Source organism: Microcaecilia unicolor, chromosome 6, assembly GCF_901765095.1.
Source record: "Microcaecilia unicolor chromosome 6, aMicUni1.1, whole genome shotgun sequence".
Taxonomy (NCBI): domain Eukaryota; kingdom Metazoa; phylum Chordata; class Amphibia; order Gymnophiona; family Siphonopidae; genus Microcaecilia; species Microcaecilia unicolor.
The window spans coordinates 94,344,604-94,372,427 of NC_044036.1; the positions used below are offsets into that span (position 1 = coordinate 94,344,604).

Genomic DNA, 27,824 nt, shown 5'->3' on the forward strand with positions numbered 1-27,824 from the left:
TTGACAAGTGTTAAGACCATGTCTTTTGATACATTGTTTCATAGATTACTATGAGGCGTATTTCAAAGCACTTAGACGTACAAGGTTACGTGATAACCTATGGAACTTGTAAGTCTAAGTGCTTTCTAAATATACCTCTAAGTAACTTTGTACATCTAAGTGCTTTGAAAATATGCCTCTATATATGATTAGAGTGTTATATAAGATGTCATGTTGTGGCAAACTGATCAATGAAATATTTAAAATGCACACATACACACACAACATTAATCTATCAAGCATCACAAGGATTGAAAAGAAAGAATTCAAACACCATGTTTAGGGGGGGGAAAAGAATATGAATGCACATGAAAAAAATGAATAAATGAATAAGGAACAGGAAAAAAAATAATTCTTTCAATCTCCACTTGTTCTAAAAGTTGAGCTATTTCTAGAAAAGATTCAATGAAGCATTCCTCATTCCTGTCTCTTGAAAAAAAATATATAGATATATCTATATATCTCCATCCATGACCTATGTTTTTATCTGGGTGACAAGCAGTGGTGTGCTGGAGCCGGCTCGCTCCGGCTCGCAAGAGCCGCTTGTTAAATTTTGACAGCTCTTGCGAGCCGGTTGTTGTTCGGGGCGAGCCGGCTCCATTGCAGGAGGTAAGCATGGCAGGAGGGCGCCATGCTTACCTCCCCTCCCACTCCCAAACATGCCCAGCGATTGCCCTTCGCCCCCACCGTGCCCTCCCGCTCCCATCCATCTTTTTTAAATACCTCCTCGCCGTTGAAGCGTCGCATTAAAGCCCTGCTGCTGCTGCCCAAGCTTTTCCTCCGTTTGCTGTAGTTCTTCGCGTGAACTTCGTGCCCTTAGTCCCACCTTCTGACGTATGACGTCATACGTCAGAAGGCGGGACTGAGGGCACGAAGTTCTCGCGAACTGCAGCAAACAGGGAGGGAAAGCTAGAGACGGGCAGCAGGACTTTAACGCGGCGCTTCAACGGCGAGGAGGTATTTAAAAAAGATGGATGGGAGCGAGAGGGAACGGTGGGGGCGAAGGGCAATCGCTGGGCATGTTTGGGAGCGGGAGGGGGGAGAATCGCTGGACATGAGATGGGAGGGGAGGGCAGGGAGGGAGGAGAATCGCTGGACATGGATGGGAGCAGGAGGGAAGGGCAGGGGAGGGAGGAGAATCGCTGGACATGGATGGGAGCGGGAGGGGAGGGAGGAGAATCGCTGGGCATGGATGGATAGAGGGGGGCAGGGGAGAGAAAACAATTGCTGGGCATGGATGGATAGAGGGGGGCAGAGGAGAGAAGACAATTGCTGGGCATGAATGGGTAGGGGGGCAGGGGAGAGAAGAGAATTGCTGGGTATGGATGGATAGAGGAGGACAGGGGAGAGATGAGAGTTTCAGGACATGGATGGAGGGGAGGGAAGGGAGAGAGAAGAAATGCTGGACATGGAGGGAAGATAGAGGAAGGAGATTAGATGAGGGAAAAGGAAGTGAGGAGAGAAACTGCACATGGATGGAGAAAATAGGCAGAAGTTGGATCCACTGTACAGTCAAGTGTGCAGAGGACCAGAAATGAAGAAGAAAGGAGGAAAGAAAAGAAATAAATGGAAAGGAAGCCCTGGAAACGGAGTCAAGGGAACAGATAGAGAGCAGCAGAATCAGATACTGGGTCAGCATGATCAGAGAAACAAAGTCACCAGACAACAAAGGTAGAAAAAAATAATTTTATTTTCATTATAGTGTTTGGAATATGTCCACTTTGAGAATCAGGTGCTGAACATTAAAAGTTTATATTTAATTTACTTATTTATGGCATTTTATCCCATATTAAACATGAATTAGATTGGAACCTAGGATCATTTAATTTTTTTTTTCCTGGAGAGAGTAATGCATTGCCCCCCCCCCCCCCCCGGCTATAGCCAGCTCTGCAATTTTTTTTTTTTTGGGGGGGGGGGGGGGGGCGCAGTGGTGGACGGGGGGCGCCGAGGTGGACCGGGGAGAGAGCCTGTTAAAAATTTTACCAGCACACCACTGGTGACAAGTATCTAAAAAGGGGTAAATTTCATAAAACTTTTCCACATGTACAAGTGCTGCTTTTTTTTTTTTTTTTTTTAATATCTATTGAACAAACAGGGCGCCACCTGTATACAGAAGTTTTGGGCAGAGAACATGTTACATATGGTTACATCTTGAGCTGGCATAAAAGTGTCCATGGCTTCAATCTTGCTGTGATTTCTACCAGTTACCCTTAGTATTTTATAAAGGCAAATGGACCACTGTGTCTTTATAAATAGACTATAACTAGGCACTTTAAATGATTATCCCCGTTATGAAAAATTTAAACTGAGTCTCCCTGCCTATTTCATCAATTTTTGACTGTCCTAGACTGGATACCCCAGTAGAATGTACTTGTATCATTTTCTAATAAGAATATCATTGTGTAAGAAAATATTTTGGAGCCTGTGCAATTAGTCAATGAAATGTTGCCATGGCATCAGAGAGCCTACTGCTGGGAAAACTTGTATCGGTTCCTCAAGAAGCACCAAATCATTTGAATACTAGAATGCATTTCAGAAAAATTACAGTTCTTGGAGCTTTAAAATGACCTTACAAGTCCTACACAAGGCAACAATGGAAATCCATTGAGGTTAGTGCAATTGCTTGGCTAGTTTGAGGATGCTACGTAAAGATATGTAACAACATGAGGAATTCATCAGTGATGATGTCACCTGATTCTTCAGAGTCATTTTCTTTCTTAGAGATGGTGCAGTTGTCCTTAATGCTGCTATGAAAATCCACCAATAGAATAAAGCTTTATGTCTGACCTCCTCATGTGTCCTTTGAGAGTACTTTCTAACTTCCTACCTTTCCAGAAAAGGGTAGAAGGCCCAGGAAAGTTGTAGAACAAGCTGTCTAGAATAATCAGTGGGATGGCTCTGGTGGCAGCAGAGACCCTCCTCTAACTACAAAATAGACATCCTACCCAGTAACAGTGGTCTTAAGTTTGAATCTTTCACCTCTGACCCTTGGTCTGTGAGGAGAACTTTCTTGCTAAGTTTGAACAATGTAGGATTCAGAAATAAATTATAAGCCACTCAGAAATAATAACAGCCTTACTTAGTCACCCAGATTACCACATACAAAGGCACTGAAGTGATAGAGAAGTGCAAGAAACCAGTACCTGGAAAGTTGCTGCCTTGTACATTGCAAAGAAATCAGGGTACCTCTGCAGCCTAAAGATTCACAGGAAAACAGAAGAGGATATCTGAACAATCAGGCGCCCTGTCCACAAGCCTTGTGGTTCATGTAACATCTAAAGTAGAAGGACAACTGCCTTGAATCTCTCTGTCCTAACCAATTTAAAGACACGGTCGCCTTGCCAACAAATACAATAGCTGAATCGTTCTGATTAACCGAGAACTGTGTGCCAGGAGACAGTTTTGAAGTGTGCAGGTGCCAGGACCACTGCTCTTCCTGATTTGAGGGTCTGGAACCCCTCTAATAATGGAGAACAGAAGGAAATAAATGGGAGAAAAGTAGAAAGACTGGACTTTTGGTGTGAATTCCTAATAAGGCACTTGGGTCACCATCCTGTGATTTCAGCTGAGAGATAACAACTTTAACGCACCCATCATGATTTACCAGGAGTTCTGGTACAAGTAATAGGACCTCTAAAAAGATAAGAGCCACTGTGTCTCTACTCAACTACCTGCTAATCAATAAGTATTAATTGTAAACAGCACTAGATAAGAGCCACTGTGTCTCTACTCAACTACCTGCTGATCAATAAGTATTAACTGTAAACAGCACTGATCATCTTGTTAGCACAGGGTACACTGAACTGTGTGACTTCTGCCACTTGGTAGTAAAGCTTAGGAGTAAAGTATTTCAACTGTTAGAAGAGTGAAGAAGAGGGACAGACTTTGCATATAGTTTTGCTACAAGTTATATGCTTTGCTATTATTCCAAAATTCCAGTTTCCACTCCTCAGGGCAGGCACTAGGATCCACCTAAACCAGGTGTACACATATATAAAAGAGTGAGCTCACAAGAAATACAAATTTGAACTTATTTTTCTGAAAAACTATTCAACTTACTGCATGCATGCTAGAACATTTTAACGTATTATTCAATAACAACTGATTGTACATTGATAACAGACAGAAGGAAGGAGAGCGGGTGGCCCACTTGGAAAACAAATTGTCTCCTGTTAGAATAATAGGCAGCAAACAGCAAAATCAAGCCTCAAAGCCCACTCTCCTACTGATATTCCTTGTGATCTTGGGAAAGCTATGTGACCTCCCACTGCCTCAGGTAACTCCTTACCACTGTAAGCTCCTTAGGTAGGGACTTACCATACCTGAAAAAGAATGGTCATAAAACCACCTTGGGCTGAAAACTGGAAAGCTAATCTATAATATAAATGAAACAGATGACAAATACTGCTAGGGTTATTCCAACTGAGTTGATGAAAATCAAGGAAGTTGCATTGTTATTTCTTCAATTCTGAAGGTGTAAGCAATTCTAGTGAACCTTGTATAACAGATATGATGATCTTATAATGTTATGTTTTAGATATTTATATTTTATGTTTGTAACTGTATTCATTTCATTTCAATATTTATATGCTTTCAAACTAAATAAAGATAAAACCAAATTCCTGGTTCTATCCCAGTCCACACAATCCCACTTCCTATCAAAACTTCACAAATCAATCAACAAACGTACCAAATCCAAACACAACTTAAATACTACTTCACCTACCAAACTGCAGAAACATAACAGAAATCCATCTATACAGCTAGATTTAGGTATCTGGATCTAAATGGTGGAACTCAATACCCAAGATCACAAGCACCACAACTATCTCCATTTCAGAAAAGAACTAAAGACCTAACTTTTCAAAATTCTATAGTTAACCACACACGATACCAATGTGCTATACCACTTTGTAATCATAACACACCAATGTAACACTGTCTACTGAAAATCGTAAGCCACATACATCACTATAATTTCAATAACTGTAAGCAACTTTGAACCAAAACTTGCGTTTGGATAACAGTGGGACACAGAATGAATGAATAAATAAATAAATAAATATATATATTAAATAAATATGTGCGTGATTTGAATTTGTTGTTTTGAGTAGACTCTTGATGCAGGCCATTTAGCCAAAATTATGGTCCGTGCTGAGTCCAGTAGAAGACAATCATTAAAGTTATTATTGCATCATTGTGTTTTGTTGGTCATCTCCACCGTTTTTCGTAAGATCTTTTAAAAGCACCGTGAAATGGGTTTTCTTTTATCAAGTATGCATGGATCAGTGCTATAGTATAGTTCATATGCGAGTGTGGAACCCACATAAACTTGGTGCAAACCACTGGCAACCACAACCAAGATGGCTTTTGGCCTCCCAGCTCCTGTACAAGTCTGTCTGCAAAGGTGCTAGTCCACCCTGTGGTAACTGGCAGAAACACACTAGTGGGTTACTGCTAGTGAGTAAGAAGCAGATGTCCCGATTTATGTACATTCATCAGGTCCCTTAGCAATCAAGCCACTTTGGCAGGCCACATTATTTCCGAAAGATAAATTATGCCTTTGCCACGCCCTTTTAGCCCATAGCTCACTCTGTGATAACTTATCACCTACCCTCTCTCCTTTTCTTCATCAGTCATTTCTCTCTCCCACCTGTGACCTTGTCTACTGTATTTTGTACTACTGTACTATTGTTTGCTTATTAATTATTGTACGCCACATTGAGCCTGCCCTTGGGCGGGAATATTGTGGGATATAAATGTCAGAAATAAATAAATAAAATCGCTACAATCATTCTGATCTGGCACCAGGCATGTTTGAAAATGTTTCCCCGTTGACCAGCTGACAATGGCACAGCCAGTAGGGAGGATGATGACAGCTTCTTAGGATCCTTGATTGTCAATGTAATTGCCCCTTTAACAACAACAACCACCACACTCAGTCATACTCCAAATATTATGTGAAGTGCAGCACATATATTTTTATCTGATTCAGCACAATTAATAACTCTGACAATTAAACTTATCACATGCTACAAGGAAACCCAGAAGTCCTAACAATGTCTTTGGATGATGCCTAAAACATCATTAATACTACTCAAAGAATCCAACAATGATGAAATATTTAGGTACTTGTACTCCAATAGCTCAAACAAACATTGCATTCAAAACTATAAAGAATTAAGGTCAACTTGCAAATCAATCTAGCACGAAGGATTTGAGTTTGGCTCTCCTATCTGTGGGAGCCAGTCTGGCTTGGTAGACTCACCAAGGTAGCGCATTAGGCCTCAGGAGATAAGTTACAACTTGTGTAGCAGCATTTTCTGGCCAGCAAGTTGTACAAAGGGCATGCCTTGGGCAGTAAGGTTTTCTGGAGCAACACAGATGCACTGCTATAGAAAAGGTACATCAAAATAGACAAGAGTATAAAACAGAAAAAAAGGCAAAAAGGGCCGGAATGTCTTGTAACAAAAAACATATAGAGTGATGTGAAAAAGTACTCCCCCCACCACTGATTTCCCCTATTATTTCATATATATCACACTGAATGGTTTCTGATCTTTAAACAAAAGGTAACATTAAACTGCTTGCCCTCCGTATGGGCCCTAAAGTGAATGACTGGGTTAAAAACTGGTTAAGTGGAAGGAGACAGAGGATAGTGGTGAATGGAGTTCGCTCTGAGGAAAATGATGTTATCAGTGGTGTGCCGCAGGGATCCGTCACTGGGCTGGCTCTTTTTAACATCTTTGTCAGTGATATTGCAGAAGGACTGTCTAGTAAGGTTTGTGTTTTTGCGGATGATATCAAACTTTGTAATAGGGTAGATACCCCAGAGGGTGTAGATGGCATGAGAAGGGATCTAGCGAAGCTTGAAGAATGGTACAGAAATTGGCAACTAAGATTTAGTGCTAAAAAATGCAGGGTCATACATTTGGACTGCAAAAATCCAAAGGAACGGTATAAGGGGTGAAATAATTCTGTGTACAAAAGAAGAGCCAGGACTTGTGGATGATCTTATCTGATGATCTTAAGGTGGCCAAACATGCAGAAAAAGGTGATGGTCAAAGCCAGAAGGATTGTCAGGTACACAGGGATGGGAATGGCAAGTAGGAAAAAAAAAATGATACTGCCCTTGTACAAGTCTCTTGTGAGGCCCCAGTTAGAAAACTGTGTGCAATTCTGAAGACCGCATCTTCAAAAAGATATAAACAGGATGGAGTCGGTACAGAGGGCGATGACAAAACTGGTCAGTGGTCTCTGTCAAAGCATATGGGGACAGACTTACAGCCTCAATATGTATACTCTGGAAGAAAGGTGGGAGAAAGGGGATATGATAGACGTTTAATATGTCCATGGCATTAATGCACATGAGGTAAGCCTTTTTCAAATGAAGGAAAACTCTGACATGAGTTGGCATAGGATAAAGTTAAGAGGTTATAGGCTCAAGATTAATCTAAGGAAATACTTGTTTACTGAAAGGTTGGCGGGAGTGGATGCAAGGAATAACATCCAGGTGGAGGTGGTGGAGACAAAGTCTGTGTTGAATTCAAGAAAGCGTGGGACAGGCACTTGGGATCTCTTGGGGAGAGGAGGAGACAGTGGATGCTGCAGATGGGCAGACTGGATGGGCCATCTGGCCTTAATCTGCCCGTCATGTTTCTAAAGGAAACGTGAGTAAACACACCAGCCTATATTCAAAATGATTAACTGGCTGGAAATGGCCACTGACCAGTTAAACCTCTTGTCTGCGGCTATCCGGTTATTGTCAGTGGTACTTAACCAGTTATCTCCAATGGACAATGACAGTGACAAATTCAAAAATCAGCTAACTTGTGGGTATTCTAGGGGCAGAGTCGGGTTAAGTGCCAATATTCAGCCTCTCACAACATAAGTAACTGCTTAAATCAGGCCGCATAAATAGCAGTCCTATCTTTAAGTAGTCTGGCTTATGTGTACAAGGGCTGAATATTGACTTAAGCAGCTATACGTTAGCCAGCTTAAAAAAAAAAAAAAAAAAAAATCAATACCGAAGCCCGGACAGGGCCCAGCATGAAATATCCAGGAATAATGCTAGCAGTGGGCGCTCACTGCCAGCAGCTGAGTATCAGGGGGATAATTTTTTAATTACTACACGCATTCATTCACTCATATAAAAATGTAACTGCCCTCTTACTTACTCAACCAACTGACCAAATTTAATCAGCTGATTGAACACAAACAGGTTTGATTGCAGCAGCCCTGTTGAATCTAAACCTCAGCATATATATATATATATATATATATAGCCTCACCAAGTAGTCACCACAAAGTTTCTAAAAGAACCCTATGTCACAATCAAATGAAATTTACAGAAGCGATTAGAAACAAAAGCTGCTGAAACACGTCTGGAAAGGGTTACAAAGTCATTTCTAAGTAGAGAGCTGCACAGGAACAGGGATAGCAGGAATCCTGCGGGGATCCCGTGGGGATGGACCGAGGTCCACGGGGATCCCACAGGGACAGACGTGGGTTCTGCAGGGTTCCCGAGGAACCATAAACTAATGGAGCTTTGCTTTCTTGCCCTGCACCTACTTAAGATCACCCTGGTTGTTTAGTGGCTTGCTTCAGGGCAGGAAAGGTCTCCACACTTTCCTGCCCACTCCACTGATCCCTTGCTGCTGCTTGTTTAAAATGTCTGCCAAGACTTCAAGCGGTGGCTTGCCAAGGCCACCGCTTGAAGTCTCAGCAGCTATTTTAAACAAGCGGCGACAGCGAGACAGATCAGTGGAGCAGGCAGGAAAGAGTGGGGATTTTTTCCTGCACCGAAGGAAGCCACTAGACCACCAGGGTGACTTCAGGTATGTACGTGGAGAGCAACCAGGGCTGGAGGGGAGGTGGATGCAGAGTGCACGTGCAGTGGAGGAGGGAACAATGGAGCAAGGAGGTTAGAATTGAGAATAGGAGACGGTACAGGCTATCTAGCCCATTATGTGGGTTGAAGCCAGTAGGCGGAGATTGCCACCACACTTGTTCACCCAAAATAATAGCAAACCTACTGAAAACAAAAGCAAGAAATTTTTAGAAATAAGGGACAGCCTATGAGCGGTCCATCTGTAAAAAAGTCTAAAACCTGTTCCAGTTGGTAGGCAGTGCCTTAAAGGGTGTGAACAAAAGTTGTTTTGTTTTTGACAGCTTTTTAATTTATTTGAAAGCTTCCCATATGTAGATATAAATATCATGAAATAAAAACTGATTATCACTAAAACAGCTTCAAAAATTATTGCTGATCGAAACAGGCATTAATTAGGGCTGTATTTTGTGCTAAGTTCTACATTGGTCTATCCAATACAGTAATACATGGCCAAATTTCAGTCAGTATATCCTATTTACTGATGGGTTTCATCTTAACTGTTGTTGTAATCTGCTTGGAAGCCTGGTGGTTATAAGATTGGAATTAAAATTAACGCTCCCTTTCATTGGGGCACAGTGAATCACATTGTCATCTCATCTCTTTTGTACAAATTGATTATTCTGTTTTGAGCATGGTTTCAGGGACAAGTGGTTTTTCACAGATAATAAAAATAAATATTTCATGCAGGAACCTTTCTTGGGGTGGGAGGGGAAGCAAGGTGAACTGTGGGGGTCCAGGGGCTGGGATGGAGGAGATTACTTGTGGTGACAGGTTAGATCAGTGGGGACGATAGGGTCAGGTTGGATTTCTGTCCCCATGCAACCTCTCGTGGAGATCTAACATCTAAATTAGAGCCTCTGAAAAGAGCATACCAGAGATCCCCAGTCCATCTTAAAGCCGACCAACAAGTTCCAGCCTACCTTGACAGGTATAGAGAAGAAGAAACGGAGGGCAGAGCCCAGGAGGAAAAAAGCACAGAGTGACACAGAGACTAGAAGGAAAGTCTGGAGTACATGGCCATGCTGTTATGACTAATGTTGTATTACACTGTTGACATAGCTTGGAGAAGAGACGGCTGAGGGGAGATATGATAGAAGTGTATAAAATAATGAGTGGAATGGGATCGGGTGGGATGTGAAGCGACTGTTCACGGCTATCCAAAAATACTAGGACTAGAGGGCATGAGTTGAAGCTACAGTGTGGTAAATTTAAAAACGAATCGGAGAAAATTTTTCTCACCAACGTGTAATTAGACTCTGGAATTCGTTGCCGGAGAACGTGGTACGGCGGTTAGCTTGACGGAGTTAAAAAAGGGGTTAGATAGATTCCTAAAGGACAAGTCCATAGACCGCTATTAAATGGACTTGGAAAAATTCCCGCATTTTTAGGTATAACTTGTCTGGAATGTTTTTACGTTTGGGGGCAGCGTGCCAGGTGCCCTTGACCTGGATTGGCCACTGTCGGTGACAGATGCTGGGCTAGATGGACCTTTGGTCTTTCCCAGTATGGCACTACTTATTGTACTTATGTACTTATGTAAGAGTAAGCCAAGCATTTTTTTTTTTAATGCTGTTGGAACAAAGATATTGGTGTTCTGAACCTGGGCTCAGCTGGTCTGCTATCTTCAGAAGCATCAGCACTTTCCATAGTTTTCAAAAAATATGAGTTTTGCTTACTTGTTTTCTTTTCTGTCACATAGATCAGAGGAGAAGGATTCCAGTCGGCCTCTAGCAGATACCTTTGTCTGATGCTCGTCAACTCTGGTGCTCTATATCACATAAGAGCTGAGAAAAAAAAATATCCATCCAAATTACATGCAGGCTTATTTCGAAAGGGAAGGATGCCCATCTTTTGACACAAATCGGAAGATGGACGTCCTTCTCACAGGGTCATCCAAATTGGTATAATCGAAAGCCGATTTTGGCAGTCCCCAACTGCTTTCTGTTGCAGGGATTGGCCAAAGTTTATGGGCTGTGTCGGAGGCGTAGCGAAGGCGGGACTTGGGCGTGCCTAACACTTGGACGTCCTCACCCACAATGGGAAAAAGAAAAAAAAGGACATCCCTGACGAACACTTAGATGACTTTACCTGGTCGTGTTTTTCTTACGACCAAGCCACAAAAGGGTGCCAGAAACTGACCGATGACCACCCGAGGATCGGGATTACCTCCCCTTACTCCCCCATTGGTACTACTAACTTCCCTCCCACCCTCAAAAAACATCTTCAAAATATGTCTTGCCAGCCTCAGATGTCATACTCAGGTCCCATCCTGGGAGCAATTTATGAAGTCCACTGCAGTGTCCCCTAGGGTGCCCAGTTGGTGTCCTGTCATGTCAGGGGGACCAGTGCACTACGACTGCTGGCTCCTCCCATGACCAAAGGGCTTGCATTTGGTCGTTTCTGAGATGGGCGCCCTTGTTTCCATTATCGCCGAAAATCAGAACGACCAAGTCTAGGGACGCCCATCTCTAAGGACAACCTAAATTTCAAGATTTGGACGTCCCTGACCTTATTATCAAAACAAAAGATGGACGCCCATCTTGTTTTGATAATACAGGTTTCCCCGCCCCTCCATCGGGACGTTTTGCGAGGACGTCCTCAACAAAACTTGGACGTCCCTTTTGATTATGCCCCTCATGGTCATTTAAACACAGAAACAGATGATGGAGTTCATTTACATTATTACTAGAAGAGATCCAAGGTCCTGTTTTACCCTCACTTCCAAGGAACTGTGCTCACCTTACATTTTCTCAAATTCTGATACTCTTTGTGCCTTTACTGAAGGATATTTTATGTCATCTACCATCTGTGCTGTCAAGAAATGCTCTTGCCTTAGTCCTGAATCTACCCCCCCTTTCAGTCTCATACCAGAACATCTGACTATAAGAACATGCATCTCTTACACACTATTAATACCAGAGGGAAGCAAACTCTGGGCCAAAAACTGACTCATTGGGTTGGTTTATTCAGTCTGCTCTATTACCTCCAACTCAACTGATGCCAACTTAGTAGCATTCAGGAATGTTATCAAAGCCATATACCCACAGATTCTATATAGTGCAGAACCGGAGTTGTGCGCGCAAATCAGGTTGTATTCTGAGTTGCACATGCACTTAATTTTCTTAACAAGCCCAATCAGCACTGATATTTGCCACTTCACGCATTATTTTCACTAATTGGCATTAATTAGAATTAGCACAGAACTTGCTAAGCGTATTTTGAAAATTCTGCACTTAAATTCTAAGATGCAGACTGAAAAGGGGGTGTGTGGTCATGGGCGTTTCTAAAATCTATGTGAGCTGAAATAGAATACACCCCGCTCTGCACTCAACTTAGTCGTCAGCATTTACACCAATTTTACTTGGCATAATCCGTGCAATTAAATTAGTTGAATAGATGGGCACTAGGTGTATTCTATAACCACACCTAACTTTAGGTGTAGCTTATAGAATATGCCTAGGTGTATTCTAATTGGGCGCGCGATTTTTACAGTGCCATACCTGCTTATAATCTAGCCCATAATGACAACTTTGTGACATACCAAGGCTTGCATGTCGTCATTCTTCCTCTGGGCATTTAGGTGTTTCCCATATTTTTGCCACCAGCCTGGTCATCCTTGCACCACTGTCCAGTAATTATTTATTATTTTGGCATTCAAAACAGTATATATTATTTACATGCCCAGGCTAGCAAAAAAGTTTTTTTGTAATGTTTGCCAAAATCAAAGCTTTTCAAACAAAGGAGAAATGGAGGTGTTTTGTCTTAGTATTACAAAGACTCTTTTTTTTTTTTTAAGACCCACATAGCCTGAAACAATGTGATAAGGCAGCAAGGCCAGAGGGATACAAGGCTGCACAGAGAGGCCTAAACCATACGGGAACAGACAAAGATCTCAACGTGTATACTTTGGAATAGGCTGGAAAGGGGAGGTAGGAGTATAGAGCATTTAAATACCTATATGCATAATGCACAGGAAGTGAATCTCTTTCAACTGAAAGGAAGCTCGGAACAAGGGGGAATAGGATGAAAGTGAAAGGGGATAGACTCAGAAGTAACTGAGGAAATACTTCTTCACTGAAAGGGTGATGAATTCGTGGATGGCCTCCCGGTGAAGTGTGGAGATGAAAACAGTATCTGAAGTCAAGAGAGCTTAGGACAAGTACACAGGATCTCTATGGAGTGAAAGGGAGAGTAGATGTCATGGATGGGCAGACTGGATAGGCCATATGGTCTTTTCTGCCTACATTTTCTAGGGTTCTATAAGTATCAGAAATGGAGGTGATGATGCCCCTATCTCAGATTTTTGGAAAGGCCTGTCTTAGACTACTATGTTCCCTGATTTAGAGGCTGAATCTCAATAGTATAAAATATATCATCATAATAGCAACACATGCTTACAAAAGTAACGGTACCCAGATACTGCAGGTTAATCTGGAAAAAGAAATAATAATAATAGATGTTCAGTTTATCATGACATTTCTAACCCACATTTTCCCAAGAAAGCTCAGGTTCAATGCAGCTTACCAAACAAATTAAGAAGAAGCATTACAAAACATTAATACAGAATACAACTATTAAAAATAAATTTTCTTTTCATATTAGCTGAACACAGATCTAAAGAAGTGGGCTTTAAGTAAAGTTCTAAATGACACATAATCGACAGAGTGTCTGATATACTTGGGTAATGAGTTGCAGAGTTTGGTACTTTGGTAAGAACAATTAGCAGCATGGATAGTTTTGTAGGTTAAGGGCCCTGTTTACTAAGCCGCATTATCATCTTTAATGTGCGTTTAAACAGGGCCCTAATTTCTTACAACTTGGGAAATGTAATATGAGATATTCTCTAGATGATGAGGTGGCAATTCGTGGTTGATAACTTAATGAGATCTATCATATAAGACAGTAAGATAACACAGAAGATTAAATGAAATTCTTTCATCGGTAGCTAACCAATGCAGATCCTAAGAAGAGGAGATGCTTTAACGTAACACGGCAATCTATATATAAAAGCAGGCAGCCGCATTTGTGCAGTTTGTAGTTCTCTTAAGATACTCCGCTTAATACCTGCATAAATTGAATTGCATAGTCCAATTTGGTTGACTAATGACTGAACTAAAGTGCAAAAGACTGATCTTAAAAGAATGGTCTTAATCTTTTAAGTTTCCACAATGAATTAAAGACATTCGAGACTACTTTGGAAATTTGGCAATCCAAAGAAGAAACTGATCAATTAAGATCCAAGATTTTCATTGTTGAATTCAAAGAATCAGTAACATTATCAATCTTAAAATCTGAGATGGTTATTTGGTGATAAGGGCTAGTTGCTCTCATAAATTTCGTTTTATCAGTATTAAGTTCAACTTAAAATTAAGAGCCCAGGATTCCATTAAGTCGATACCTACTTTGATTTTGTTTGCAATCTCATGTAATTCTTTGATGAATGGGATATAAATTGTGACATCATCAGCATATATGAATGCTGAAAACCCGTTTGATTCTACCAAATGGCCTAAAGAGATCATAATGTTAAACAAAACAGGTGACAGAGGCGATCCCTGTGGCACTCGACCACAAGAAACCCATGACTAAATAGTACCCAGTTGTTTAACTTGATAAGACCTGGATTTAAAAAATCCAGAGAACCAGACAGTTCCACAGATTCCATAATAGTCAAGAATATTTAAAAGGATGTCATGATCTACTGTATCAAATGCACTAGACACGTTGAATTGGAGAATTAAAACTTTTGTTGCCTAAGCTTAATTCTCGTCTACGATTGGTTTCAGTACTTTACAAGGGCCCAAAACCCGATTGATATTTATGTAGAATTGAATGATGCTGAAGATATTCCATTAACTGATGAGTGATTAGCTCCTCTAAAATTCTAATAGAGGTATTGAGGCCACTGGTCTGTAGCTGGAAATAATACTAATACTAATTTGACTATTTTTCGGGATCGTAATTAAGATTATGCTACCATTGCAAGTAGGGAATATACCCTGAAATAATATTAAAGTTAGACTTTAATGTAGGTGATCAATTAAAACTTTAGGGGCTGGTATCAAGAAATAATTAAGACAGGAGTCAAGCAAGCATTGTGATTTGGTATATCTGCGAAGGAAATGATTGACTTGGTCTGATGTGATAGGCTGAAATGTTAACCAAATTCTATTCATAACTGAGCAAAAGGGTGACTAATTTTGTAAATTAAGGAATTGCTCTAATGAGATGGAAGGGTTTTTCAATTCTTGTTTTATTTTAATTATTTTCTTTTCAAAAAAGAAGTCAATTGGTCCGCTGAAGGGACAGATTAATTTATGGAGGTTACCTGTTGAGTATTCAGGCATGAATTAACTAAAAGCATATAGTTTTCTAGGGTTAACTCTTGTTCTGCTGATGAATTTAGAGTAATAAGTAATTTTAGCTTTGGAAATCATGTTTGTATTCTCTTAGGGAGTTGTTTCTAATTTATCCAACTAGCATTAGTTTTAGACCAAATTCTTTCACATCTGCATTTTCATTTCATTTCTAAGAAATCTACATTGTACCAGGGATCTAACCTCTTCCCTTACTTAACTTTGGCACATTATCAATTGTATCTGATTTAATCTTTGCACATTACAAACTGTATCTGATATCCTATAGACTATGTCATAACCACACTCTGTAAGCCACATTGAGCCTGCAAATAGGTGGGAAAATGTGGGATACAAATGCAATAAATAAATAAATAACCTCAGATTAGGTCTGGATTTGGTTTTGATCGGTGCTATCTTGTCTAGAACTATGCTACAGGTGTCATTCCATTTTTAAATAAAGGCAATGGATGGAGGAGAGGAAAACAGTTGACTAAATTGCTCATTTGATCAAAAATTTATAGGGTCAATTTTATCTCTGGTTTGAAAGATGTGATAATCTTTTTTTGTTTTAAGATTAAGTGTAGTTTCCATCCAATTTAATGTAAATGTAAGGCAGCTATGATCTGACCAAGGAATCAGTAACCATTGTGGATTAAACATGGAAAAAATCAAATTGATGACCTTTGACATGAGAAGATTGGCCATTGAAGGTTTAGAATTGCAACAATTGAAGAAAGTCAAGCAACACCGGTAATTGGGAAGCGAAGCTAGTGCTGGGCAGACTTCTATGGTCTGTGCCCTGGAAATGGCAAGGACAAATCAAAGTCAGGTATTTCATATAAAGTAGCACTTACAATGAGTTTATCTTGTTGGGCAGACTGGATGGACCATACAGGTTTTTATCTGCTGTCATCTACTTTGTTATGTTATGTATGTTAATTGCTTGGTATTATGATTAGTAGGATTGTCAAGGTGAAGGTTGACATCTCCAATCAACAAAATGTCATCATTATTGACACAAGCAGTTGCAATAAACGCATTGAACACTGCTTCCACTTGCTCCCAACTTCCAGGGGGCCGATACACTAATAATATTTGAATTGGCTTTGATAAGAAAGAATCTTTTATAGAGAAGGTTGCAATTTTTCTATAATTTTTACATCAAAAAATGACTATGGCTAGGTCTCCTCCCCTTTTCTTAGTTCTATACAGGTGCAACTTCCAGGCAAAAGAAAAACATGAAGACTTAATTGAAAACATTCACAAAAATCATAAGGAAAGGAGAAGTGCTATTGCTAGGAGATTTCAATATATAGGTAACAGAACCCATAAGAGAGCAGGCGACACTGGACCTGGTACTTACAAATGGAAAAGAACGTGTCTGATAATGTACTGGATGATCACGGAGAGGAATACCGGATGAAACTGAAAGAAGCCGAGAGAGAGAGAGATACGTCTGGCAAAAGAGCAAGCGGAAGAACAACTGGCTAGAAAGGTAAGGAGGGGTGACAAAAATTTCTTTAGGTATATTAGTGAAAGGAGGAAGACTAAAAAGGGAATTGCGAGACTGAAAAATGCTGCGAACCACTATGTAGATAATGATGAAGAAAAAGCAAATTTGCTAATGTCGTGTTCTCGAGGACCTTGGCATTCTGTCAGGCTTCTTCCCCGGGAACCCTGGGTACGTGAGTCCTTGGACCACGGCCGAGGAGTGGCAGTGGCAGGCAAGATCACCTTCGGAGCAGAGAAGAGACAAGGCTGGACTGGAACCCCGGACTGGAGTCCTGCACTGGAACACTTGGGACTGAAACGCACCAGACTGGAACACACTGGAGTAGGTTTCACCTACGCTTAGCTGCCTTTCCCCGAGGGTTGAGCCCTCAGGTTCGAGCAGCCGGTAGGGCTTACAGGAAAACCAGAACTGGAACCAGCAACAGGAACAACCGGAGTCAGGATCCAGCCATGCTCCCAGGAACCTAGGCTAAAGTGAGACAGGCAGGCAGGGAATGTCCGGGTTCAGGCAATAGTCCGAGACAGGTGGCTGGCAGAGAAGATCTGAGTACAGGCAATAGGCAGGGACAGGTGGCTGGCAGAGAATATCTGAGTATAGGCAATAGGCAGAGACAGGTGTGGTCAGGTTCAAAGCAGGAGTCTCTGGACAGGCGGCTAGCAGAGCAGTAGATAGGTACAGGCAAGGGTCAGAACCAATAGCAAGACTAGGGCTGGAGCTCCAGTAACATGGAGAACTGGCAAAGGAAAGACTAGGGCTGAAGCTCCAGAACCCAAGGAAACCCCACCGGGGAAACCAGAGGCTAAACTCAGGAGACCTAGAAGCTGTACACAAGCTAACAAGCAGAGCAGTGCCCAAGCTAACTAGGCAAACACTAGGAACTCACACAGAGCAACCACAGAAGAACTAGTAAGCTGTACACAGGCTACCAAGCAAGGCTGTGCCCAAGCTAACTAGTCAAACACTAGACAATCACACAGAACTGGACAATGTAGCAGTGCACAGAGCACTCTAGTATACCAGGGACCTTATACGATGCAAAGGCCAAGGCTGCAGTCTCTAAGTGATTAATAAAGCCCTTCAACACCAGAGACACAGCTGCAGCAATCTCTAAGTAACTACGGAGGCTGTTCAGGCACAAACCACAGAGCTGGCAGAAAGCACAGTGAAACACAGAGAGGCTTCCTACACCCAGGTGTAGTGTAGTGAAGCAATTAGAGTCAAGCTGGAAGCAGCCAGCACACAGAGAGAGAGAGAGCTAACCCAGGCAACACCCACAGGTGCAGTATAGTGAGGCAATTAGTGTCATGCTGCTGGATGCAGCCAGCACAGAGAGCCAGAGCTAGCTCAGAAAGGACAGACAGAAGAAACAGGAGCCAGCTAGGAAGCTGACCCCCAGGAACAAGGTAAGTCTGAGGGTGGTCACGGCCACAGACGTGACAGCTAAATAGATACTTTTGTTCTGTTTTCACTGAAGAAAATCCTGGAGAAGGACCGCTATTGACTGGCAAAAGCACGAATGAGAATGGAATGGATAGAGCACTGTTCACTGAAGAGAGTGTGTGTATGAATGAACAACTTGAAAATCTAAAGGTGGACAAAGCCGTGGGACCGGACGGGATCCACCCCAGGATATTGAGGGAGCTCAGAGAGGTTCTGGCAGGTCCGCTTAAAGATTTGTTTAATAAATCCTTGGAGACGGGAGAAGTTCCGTGGGATTGGAGAATGGCGGATGTGGTCCCTCTTCACAAGAGTGGTGACAGGGAAGAAGCTGGAAACTACAGGCCGGTAAGCTTCACTTCGGTTATTGGAAAAGTAATGGAAGCGATGCTGAAAGAAAGGATAGTGAATTTCCTGGAAGCCAATAAGTTACAAGATCAGAGACAACATGGTTTTACCAAAGGTAAATCGTGCCAAACGAATCTCATTGAATTCTTTGACAGGGTGACCATTGAATCGAATCATGGACGTGCTATAGACGTAATCTACTTAGATTTCAGCAAAGCTTTTGACACGGTTCCTCACAGGAGGCTTTTGAATAAACTTGACAGGCTGAAAATTGACCCAATGTGGTGAACTGGATTAGGAACTGGTTGACGGAGAGACGCCAGAGGGTGGTGGTTAATGGAATTCGCTCGAATGAAGGAAAGGTGAGTAGTGGAGTGCCTAAGGGCTCGGTGCTGGGGCCGATTCTGTTCAATATATTTGTGAGTGACATTGCCAAAGGGTTAGAAGGTAAAGTTTGTCTTTTTGCAGATGATACTAAGATTTGTAACAGAGTGGACACCCGGGAGGGAGTGGAAAACATGAAAAAGGATCTGCGGAAGCTAGAAGAATGGTCTAAGGTTTGGCAATTAAAATTCAATGCGAAGAAATGCAAAGTGCTGCACTTAGGGAGTAGAAATCCACGAGAGACATATGTGTTAGGCAGTGAGAGTCTGATATGTACGGACGGGGAGAGGGATCTTGGGGTGATAGTATCTGAAGATCTGAAGGCGAAGAAACAGTGTGACAAGGTGGTGGCCGTAGCTAGAAGGTTGCTAGGCTGTATAGAGAGAGGTGTGACCAGCAGAAGAAAAGAGGTTTTAATGCCCCTGTATAAGTCGTTGGTGAGGCCCCACCTGGAATATTGTGTTCAGTTTTGGAGGCCTATCTTGCTAAGGATGTAAAAAGAATTGAAGCGGTGCAAAGAAAAGCTAAGAGAATGGTATGGGATTTGCATTACAAGACGTATGAGGAGAGACTTGCTGACCTGAACAAGTGTCAGATGAAAATTGACCAGTGTCTTTGCTGTCTTCTGAGAAGGGATAATGTCACCTTTGCTCTAGAGACATCAATTATTATATACAACCCTTTGTACTCTTTTGACCTGTTTATGATAGTAACATAGTAGATGATGGAAGATAAAGACCTGTATGGTCCATCCAGTCTGCCCAACCAGATAAACTCATTGTAAGTGCTACTTTATATGAATACCTGACCTTGATTTGTCCTTGCCATTTCCAGGGCACGGACCATAGAAGTCTGCCCAGCACTAGCTTCGCTTCACAATTACCGGTGCTGCCATCCAATCTCCACTAAGCTTCTGTGGATCTATTCCTTCATTCATCTTAAATGAAAAAAAAAAAAAATCTTACTGCATGGCCATGTATTTTTGCAGTCTTCTCACCCATTGCAGTAAAAAGGGCCTCAGTGCAAGGCAAAAATGGCTGCTGCAGCTACTACAGGGCCCTTTTTATTGCAACTTGGTAAAAGGGCCTCAAACGAATGAAATCCAGTCAAAAATGGTTTGATGATCTAAAAAAAAAAAAAAAAAATTAGCCAACTTTGGAAGACAAGCACCAAAGCGCGGTGTTTCCAACATATAATCATAGTTGGCTAGCGCTGACTGGTCACTGCGTGTTTAGCGTGTGAGCCCTTACCGCTAGATCAATGGGTGGAGTTAAGGGCTCAGGCCATAAATAGGCACGTGCTAGTTTCAGTTTTACTGCAGGCCCTTTTCCTGGCCCACTGAAAAAAGTCCCTTTTCCCAGACGCGGTAAAAACTGGCCAAACACATGCCCACAATACCGCAGGTCACTTTTTGCCACTGCTTAGTAAAAGGACCCCTAAGCTTGCGAGTCTGCAATTTGTATAAACTTTCATCATGAGTGTATTTATAGCTTTCTTAAAGAATAAAATGCCACGTTTCAAACTTCATACCTATGGATGAAGAGTAGTGTCTACTTTCTTCCTCTAAATTTCAGGCTTTAATCTCTTTCCAGTGACTTTTGAGGTCCACTTTTTAAATTTTCAACCCTTAATATCTAAGGAATCATTGGAGTCTGTGAATTATAACTATCTTTTCAGAAAGCTCTCATCCAGGGCTATGTTAAAATAAAAAGATTTTGACACTCTAGTTTGATATTTTTCGTGAACAGTATTATCGCATTTTACACGAAGCCAATGAACTTTAAAGAAACTCAGAGATGGCATCTGAGTTTTGTGATGTTTTATTTCTATTTGTTATTAATAATAGAACATGTCCATATGTCCAGCAGTTATGGCTGTAGAGGGGAATACACACAATTCAGGGCTCCCCCCAAGTGTAATATAGTCTTAAGCCAAGGCACAGACTACGTTAAAGCTTGAAGACCTAACAGACAAGACAACCTAGAAAAAAGAGGGGATTAATATTGAAATCTTCAGGTTCCCTGAACCTACATAAGGTGCAGAAGAAATAGACGCGTATTTACAAAGAATTTAGACTTACAAACTTGCATAGTATCCTTGAAACTTTGTAAGTCTAAGTGCTTTGAAAATGAGTCTCTTAGGGGGAGATTCTATATATGGCACCCAAAACATTGGCACGGAAATCAATGCCAACTAAGTGTATTCTGTAAGCAGCGCCTAGATTTTGGTGCTGTATACAGAATATGCATAGTTGATATCTGAGCACCTAAAACTATGTGCCTCCATTTACATCAACGAAAATGTGGTGTAAATCCTGGCGCATAGATGTAGGTGCACTGGGCCATATTCTATAACTAGGTGTGTACATTTTGGAATGCCCATTTCCCCTCATAACCTCACCCCTTTTTTAATGCATGCATTAGAAGTTAGGCGCACTGCATTACAGAATGTGATTAGCAAGTTGTGCACCTAAATTGTAATTATTGCCAATTAGTGCTCATTATTGTTTGATGAGAGCTGTTATCAGTGCTGATGAGCTTGTTAAGCCGATTAAGTTATGCATGTAATTAATAGAATACACTTGGATTTCAGTGCAGACCTCTAGGCACACTATACAGAATCCGGGGGTTAGTGAACTAGATTCTAAAAATGACACTTAAAAAAACCTAAAACACTGAACACTATATATAGAACACGCTTAAGATAGATGCGGTTTACAGAATAGCGCTTAGCATTGGGAACCATGACTACATTTAGGCACAACATTTAGACCAATTATCCCAGCATGATTACTTAGTTTTTCACAAGTTTTGATATCTTTCCTCTTTAAAAAAAAAAGTTTTGTTAATTGATTGCCGATGCCTAGTTTTTTCTCCCCCCTTCCTCTATTGCATATGTATTTACATTTCTGCCCATGTATTTTGTACTGTCTTCTTGCAGCTTGTTAGCCACATTAAAGTCAAATTTGTGTGGGAAAATGTGGGGTATAAATGCCATAAACGAATAAAACCTGGAGTAAATCCCCCACACGTAAATTAAGCACGGATTCCCCGATTCTATAACAACGCACATAAATTGCAGGAATGCCCTGATTCGCCCTTGTACCTCACAAGCCACACACCCTTTATGAGTACATACACTAGAATTTACATGCACTTTACAAAATACACCTAAAACATGTTAGCAGAAATTGTCAATTAGTGCTAATTGTCATTGCCCAATTATCAGCACTCAGTGGGCTCGTTATTCAATTAGTTGCATACTCAAACTGGGCACACACCCAAATTTACGCATGCAATTCAAAGCGCCATATATAGAATCTGGGGAGTGTGTGCATAGTTCAGAACATCTGTGCCTAGTGTGTGCCCAGCATTAACAGCAAAAGTCAGATTGAAAGAACACAGTGGCCAGGGAAGACACCAGAACAAACCAGAAGCTAGACCAATCGTTGCTTGTTTTCACTATTTTGAAGGACGTATTCACAAATATATTATCTGTAATTATTTGCCTATATTAATATAAACTTTTAGAAATTTTGAGTTTCCGTTGTGCTTTTCCATCAGTCAGCGTCCCTTTCTTCATCCCAAAGGTATCATCTTATTTTCTTTCCCATGTTTTATTTCTATGATTACCTTTAAAGTGGACTAACACGGCTTACCACAAGTATCTTCCCAAGGGGCAAAACTACAAATTTCCACCCACAAGTCATGTAGCTTTCCAAATAGTAACCATCAAAGCACACTGGGATAGGAAACATTCAACATCCCCGCCCATTATAATAAATGCATACATGTAAATCTGCAGACATATTCCTACATCCCTGTTCTCCAGTTTCATGCAAATATATGCAGATTAATGCGAAAATGTTCCCAAACATGCGTTTACACACACCTCAAAGATACCAAGTCACAAGTATTAGACTGCGCCTCACATTCTCACATGCATTCGGGGATCCGGGATCGGGGGGAACAAACCTCCCCTCCCCATGGTCCCTGCAACACTCTCCTCTTTGTCCCCGCCCCCCCGGTCAAACTCATACCTGAGGTCGCCTACTAACAATCTTACAGCTTTCCTTCTCCGGCGGTGCCCCTGTCCCCTATAACAACAACAACATCCCACTGAGGCAGCCCTCCTCCTGGTCCTATAGTCGCGACCTTGCCGGAAACAGGAAGTAGCGTCAGGCTCAGAGGAGAGCTGGACCAAAGAAGGTTGGACTGGACGCCCGAAGAAGTTAGATTGAGAAAGAAGACCCAATAAAGTTTACTAGCAACAAGGAGGTTTAAGAAAGCAGGAGCCGGGATGACGTCAAAAAGTTGAAGCCAATTTGATTAGTCGCGGTTTCCCCTTTCCCGCGCGCCGTCGTCATCATCTAGCCACTCAAAAAAAGCAAGCAAACCTATGAGCTGCTGCATCCTCGTTGGTAGCATTTTTTATTTAAGCTTCTCACTTATATTTTTCAAACATACCGGCTTGTGCAGCATACGGATGTACACAGAGGAAGTTTAATAACGGAATAACTTTTCAAAGGTTGAGTAGCATTTGTTATAATAAATCGTAATCAGTGTGTCATTGGAGTGGCTGGTTATTAAGGACACCCTAGCACGTGTTGTAGTCAGGCAGACATTTTTTTTCCTCCTGGTAAAGGCTGGGTCAGTAACATAGTAACATAACAGAAGACATCGTGTTATGAGAATAATAAGACCCCTTACCAAGTTTTTTTAAACGGTATTTAATTTTTTTTTCATTTAAGATGAATGATAAACATACTATCATAAACAGGTAAAAAGAGTACAAAGGATTGTACATAATGTCTCTAGAGCAAAGGTGACATTATCCCTTCTCAGAGGCAGCAAAGACACTGGACAGCTTTACACATATATCATGACCACATGAACTCTTAACAAATATTGAAATACTTTTTATTCACAGATACTATCAGTAAGTTTTACACAGAAACTACTCCCATGTTCCTGTAAGTAGTTTACAGATATGAAAACCTTTAAACTGTTTGAAAGAAGAGTACTAAAAATATTTATTTATTTTTATTTGTTGCATTTGTACCCCACATTTTCCCACCTATTTGCAGGCTCAATGTGGCTTACATAGTACAGTGAGGCGTTACCACCTCCAGTGAAGAAACAAATACAATGAGATATATGCATTACAGACACATTAGAGGAACGAGAGAGGACGAGTTATATAAGTTCGTTGCAAGTTTTGGTTTCGTTGTGTTGCTGAATTCAGGCACTGAAGTTGGGTCAATAGGGTATGCCTTTTTGAACAGATTGGTCTTTAGTGATTTCCGGATGTTGAGATGGTCGTGCGTTGTCTTTATGACTTTCGGTAATGCGTTCCATAGTTGCATGCGTATTTATATTTTCTATGTATTTGCATCCAAGCGTTGAGTGTGTGATCGTCTTTTATGCTTCCTTGTTTGTGTTTTTAGTTTTTTCAGTTCGTTGTTGAACCATGGTACTGCCTTTGTTCGTAAGGGTGCTATTTTGTCTAATATGTTTCTACATCTTTCATCCCATTCAGAAAGGAAGTTTATGGCGTCCGTCTGTGCTGTCCAGTCGTTATTATATACTAGTAAAAAAGCCCCGTTTCTGATGCAAATGAAACGGGGGCTAGCAAGGTTTTCTTCAGAGTGTGCATGTGGGAGTGTCCCTGCCCTCTGCCCTCTCTCCCTCCCCCTCCCCCCTCCGAGTCCAGTCCTTCAGTGTTAAGTTTCCTGCTGTGCTGTGTTTGTGTTACAGAGAGAGTGAGGGCATCTCTCTCCCCTCCCCCCTCTGAGTCCTTCACTGTTTCCTGGGATTCGTGCTGTGGCTGTTTTCCTTCACTCATGGGGAAACCGATATCTCTGGCGCTTCACACTTCCGGCTGGAGGCTTCATAGAACGTTGGGGTTGCCTTTATTATATAGATATGTTGCTAGAATGTGTTCGGGTCTATTTGGCCCCTTGTGGTGTAGGTTTTTTGTTCTTGAGTGCGATATGAACCCTTTTTCCGCCATTTTAGGGATAGGTTTAGTTTGTAGTGGTCTGTCCAAGGTGGTTCTGTCCCATTTAAGATCCCATGAGTGGAGGAATTCCTTGCATTCGCGTGCGTTGGTAGAGTTAGGGTCTTCTAGGTGAAGGTTGATGTCTCCTAGAGCTAGTATATTGGAGTTAGTTACACAAGTGTTTGAAATGAAGTTCATGAAGTTTGACTGGCTTTCGTTCCAGTTACCTAGTGGTCTGTAAAACAAGACACAGTTCAGGTGTCAAGCAGGGATTTGTTATGTATTCTAATGAGGTAATTTCAAGTTGGGTTGTTATGGACTCGACTGTGGGTTCGGTGATGAAGTGGGAGTGGTAGATTAGGCCTATGCCTCCGCCTCTCTTTTCCTTCTGGTCCAGTGAGTGATTTGTGTATCCTGGAGGGCATAGGTCAAGAGTTAATGGGATCCTTTTGATTGTGGATCCAGGTTTCGTTAATGAAAATTAGATCAAGGTTTCTGCCGTGATCCAGTCTGTTATTGTTGTTGTTTTGTTAACTACGGATCTGGCATTAATATAGCCCACTTGAATCTTTTGGTATGGGCTTCTATAGTTGGTGATGTGTGGATTTTGTTAGTTGTCTTTCCTTAGTTAGTGTTTGCTTATTATGACTTTTTTTACCGTTTTGTTGGTGTTGTCCATATGTGGGTATTCTTCCTTGTTTTGGTGGTTGCCAATTTGGTAAGGTGTGGAGTTTCTGATCAGCCTTTGGTGACTTTGTAGGATGGGTATGATATTGTTTGCTGCGAGTGGATGGATAGTGTTAGGTGAATCAATGATAGAGAATATGGTGCTTTGATTAGCGAGCATTCTTCCAAGTTTATCTGTTTGAACTGCATCTGGTTTATGTTTAAATCTTTTTTATTAACACAAAATGTACAGTCATAACATTTCAACCAGTGCAACCAATTTTCCATATCATCAAGCTGATCAATCCATAGACTGGTGGGTTGTGTCCATCTACCAGCAGGTGGAGATAGAGAGCAAACTTTTGCCTCCCTATATTTGGTCATGTGCTGCCGGAAACTCCCCAGTATGTTCTCTATCTCAGCAGGTGGTGGTTCACACACAGCAGCAGCTCTGGCTAGGCCTCCAAGCCTAATCCTTAGGTTTTGTTGAGGCCTGGGGTTGAGGGCTCTTTTGAGCAAGTGCAAACCTGGTGGGCCAGGTCCCTCCTTTTCTCCCCCCTCCCGCTGGCTCCGTTAAAAAAAAAAAAAAAATTTTAAACGTCCTTAAAGGCGTTTATTTCGACGTTTATTTAAACGTTCATTGCAGCTACTCACGGGGACACCAGTTCGTTACAGCTCGGAGCGGCAAGCAGGTAATTTTACCTTTTTATAGCGGGCAGGGGGTTCCCCGATTCTTCTCCTCGTGGCATATGGCGTCGGAGGGCGAGGGCGCAAAGGGTCGCTCCCCGGATCGCTTGAGCGCTTCTAGAGGGGATGCGGGGGTCTTACAGCCTGATTCGCCCTTGTTGGGTGACAGTTTCGTGACCGATGAATGTCCCGGTCCTTCCTCCGGCGTGGCGGTTTTTCCCGCCATAAACGCCCATCCCCCGCTCCTCGCCTCCGCCATCTTGGCCGGCCACGCGGCTCGGACGGCTTCTTCGTGGGCCGCCCTTGAGGTTGGAGACATTAATGCCATGAACGCCCTTAATTTGGGCGACGGCACAAAAGCGGCTACAGTTAAGTGCCGTTCTTCCCGCGCGGCTCCTTCGCGGAGTGTCGCGCCGGACGCCATTTGGATGCGCAGCATGCCTCTCCCCCGCTCTTGCGAGCGCCGGTTCAGGGTGCGTCTAGGGCTGTTGCCCAGGCTGCGGAAGTGCACAGTCTGGGGGGTTTCTCCCCCGAGTTTGTTTTGCTGCTGCATCAGGCTTTCCTCATGCAAAACGCTGCCCTGCTCCCTCTTCTGATAAGAGGTTGAGGTTCCCAGAGGGTAAACGCCCTCGGGTTGATTTCCAGGCCTTGGAGGACTTTGTCTCCTCCGATGTAGATGAGGGCAGCGTGTCTGAGGTCTCCCAACGGTCCTTTGCGGATTCCTTGGAGGAGACGGATCCCCGCTCGGATGGAGCGGATGACCCCTCTGCAGCGCGGCTTTTAGCCCAGAGGATTTGCCCAACCTGTTAGTGCAGGCCATGGGCATTTTGATGATTTCCTCTCCGGAGGACGTCTCTCCCTCAGCCCCTGTTGGCTCTGCCATTATGCTGGGGACGAAGCGCCCGCCTAGAACCTTCCACGTGCATGATGCCATGCACACCTTAATTTCGGCTCAATGGGATGTCCCGGAAGCGAGCCTCAATGTGGCTAGGGCTATGTCCCGCCTCTATCCTTTACCTGAAAGTGAACGTGAGGCCTATCTGTGCCTACTGTGGATTCTTTAATCACTGCGGTGACTAAGAAAATGGCTTTGCCGGTGGAAGGTGGCACGGCCCTAATGGACGCCCAAGACAGAAGATTGGAGGCGGCCTTAAGGTCGTCCTTTGAGGCAACTGCTTTAAGTTTGCAGGCCTCGGTTTGCGGTTCCTATGTGGCCAGGGCGTGCCTGACTATGGTGGCAGCGGGCTTCCCCCTCGGATCATTCCTTGAGGGCTGATTGGGCCGGCCCTGGAATCGGGCCTAGCCTATTTGGCAGACTTGCTGTATGATGTCTTGAGAGCCTCAGCTAAAGGCATGGCTCAGACAGTCTCTGCGCGGCGGTGGCTTTGGCTGAAACATTGGTCTGCTGACCACGCCTCTAAATCCCGCCTGGCTAGATTGCCTTTTAAAGGCAAGCTGCTCTTTGGGGTCGAGCTGGACAAAATCGTGACCGATCTCGGCA

The 27,824-nt window shown here is 42.4% G+C and overlaps 1 protein-coding gene across 3 annotated transcripts in view; it reads right to left on the bottom strand.

Annotated features, from left to right (window-relative positions):
• Positions 1-23,192, bottom strand: part of ZNF648 (zinc finger protein 648) — a 42,149-nt gene extending 18,957 nt beyond the window's left edge. For all 3 annotated transcript variants that reach the window (XM_030207132.1, XM_030207131.1, XM_030207130.1), the window contains exons 1-2: positions 23,010-23,192; positions 10,606-10,713 (exon numbers count right to left, since the gene is read on the bottom strand). The gene's annotated coding sequence lies outside the window, so the exon portion shown is untranslated. The remainder of the gene's footprint in view (positions 1-10,605; positions 10,714-23,009) is intronic.
• Between the last annotated feature and the right edge of the window lie 4,632 nt (positions 23,193-27,824).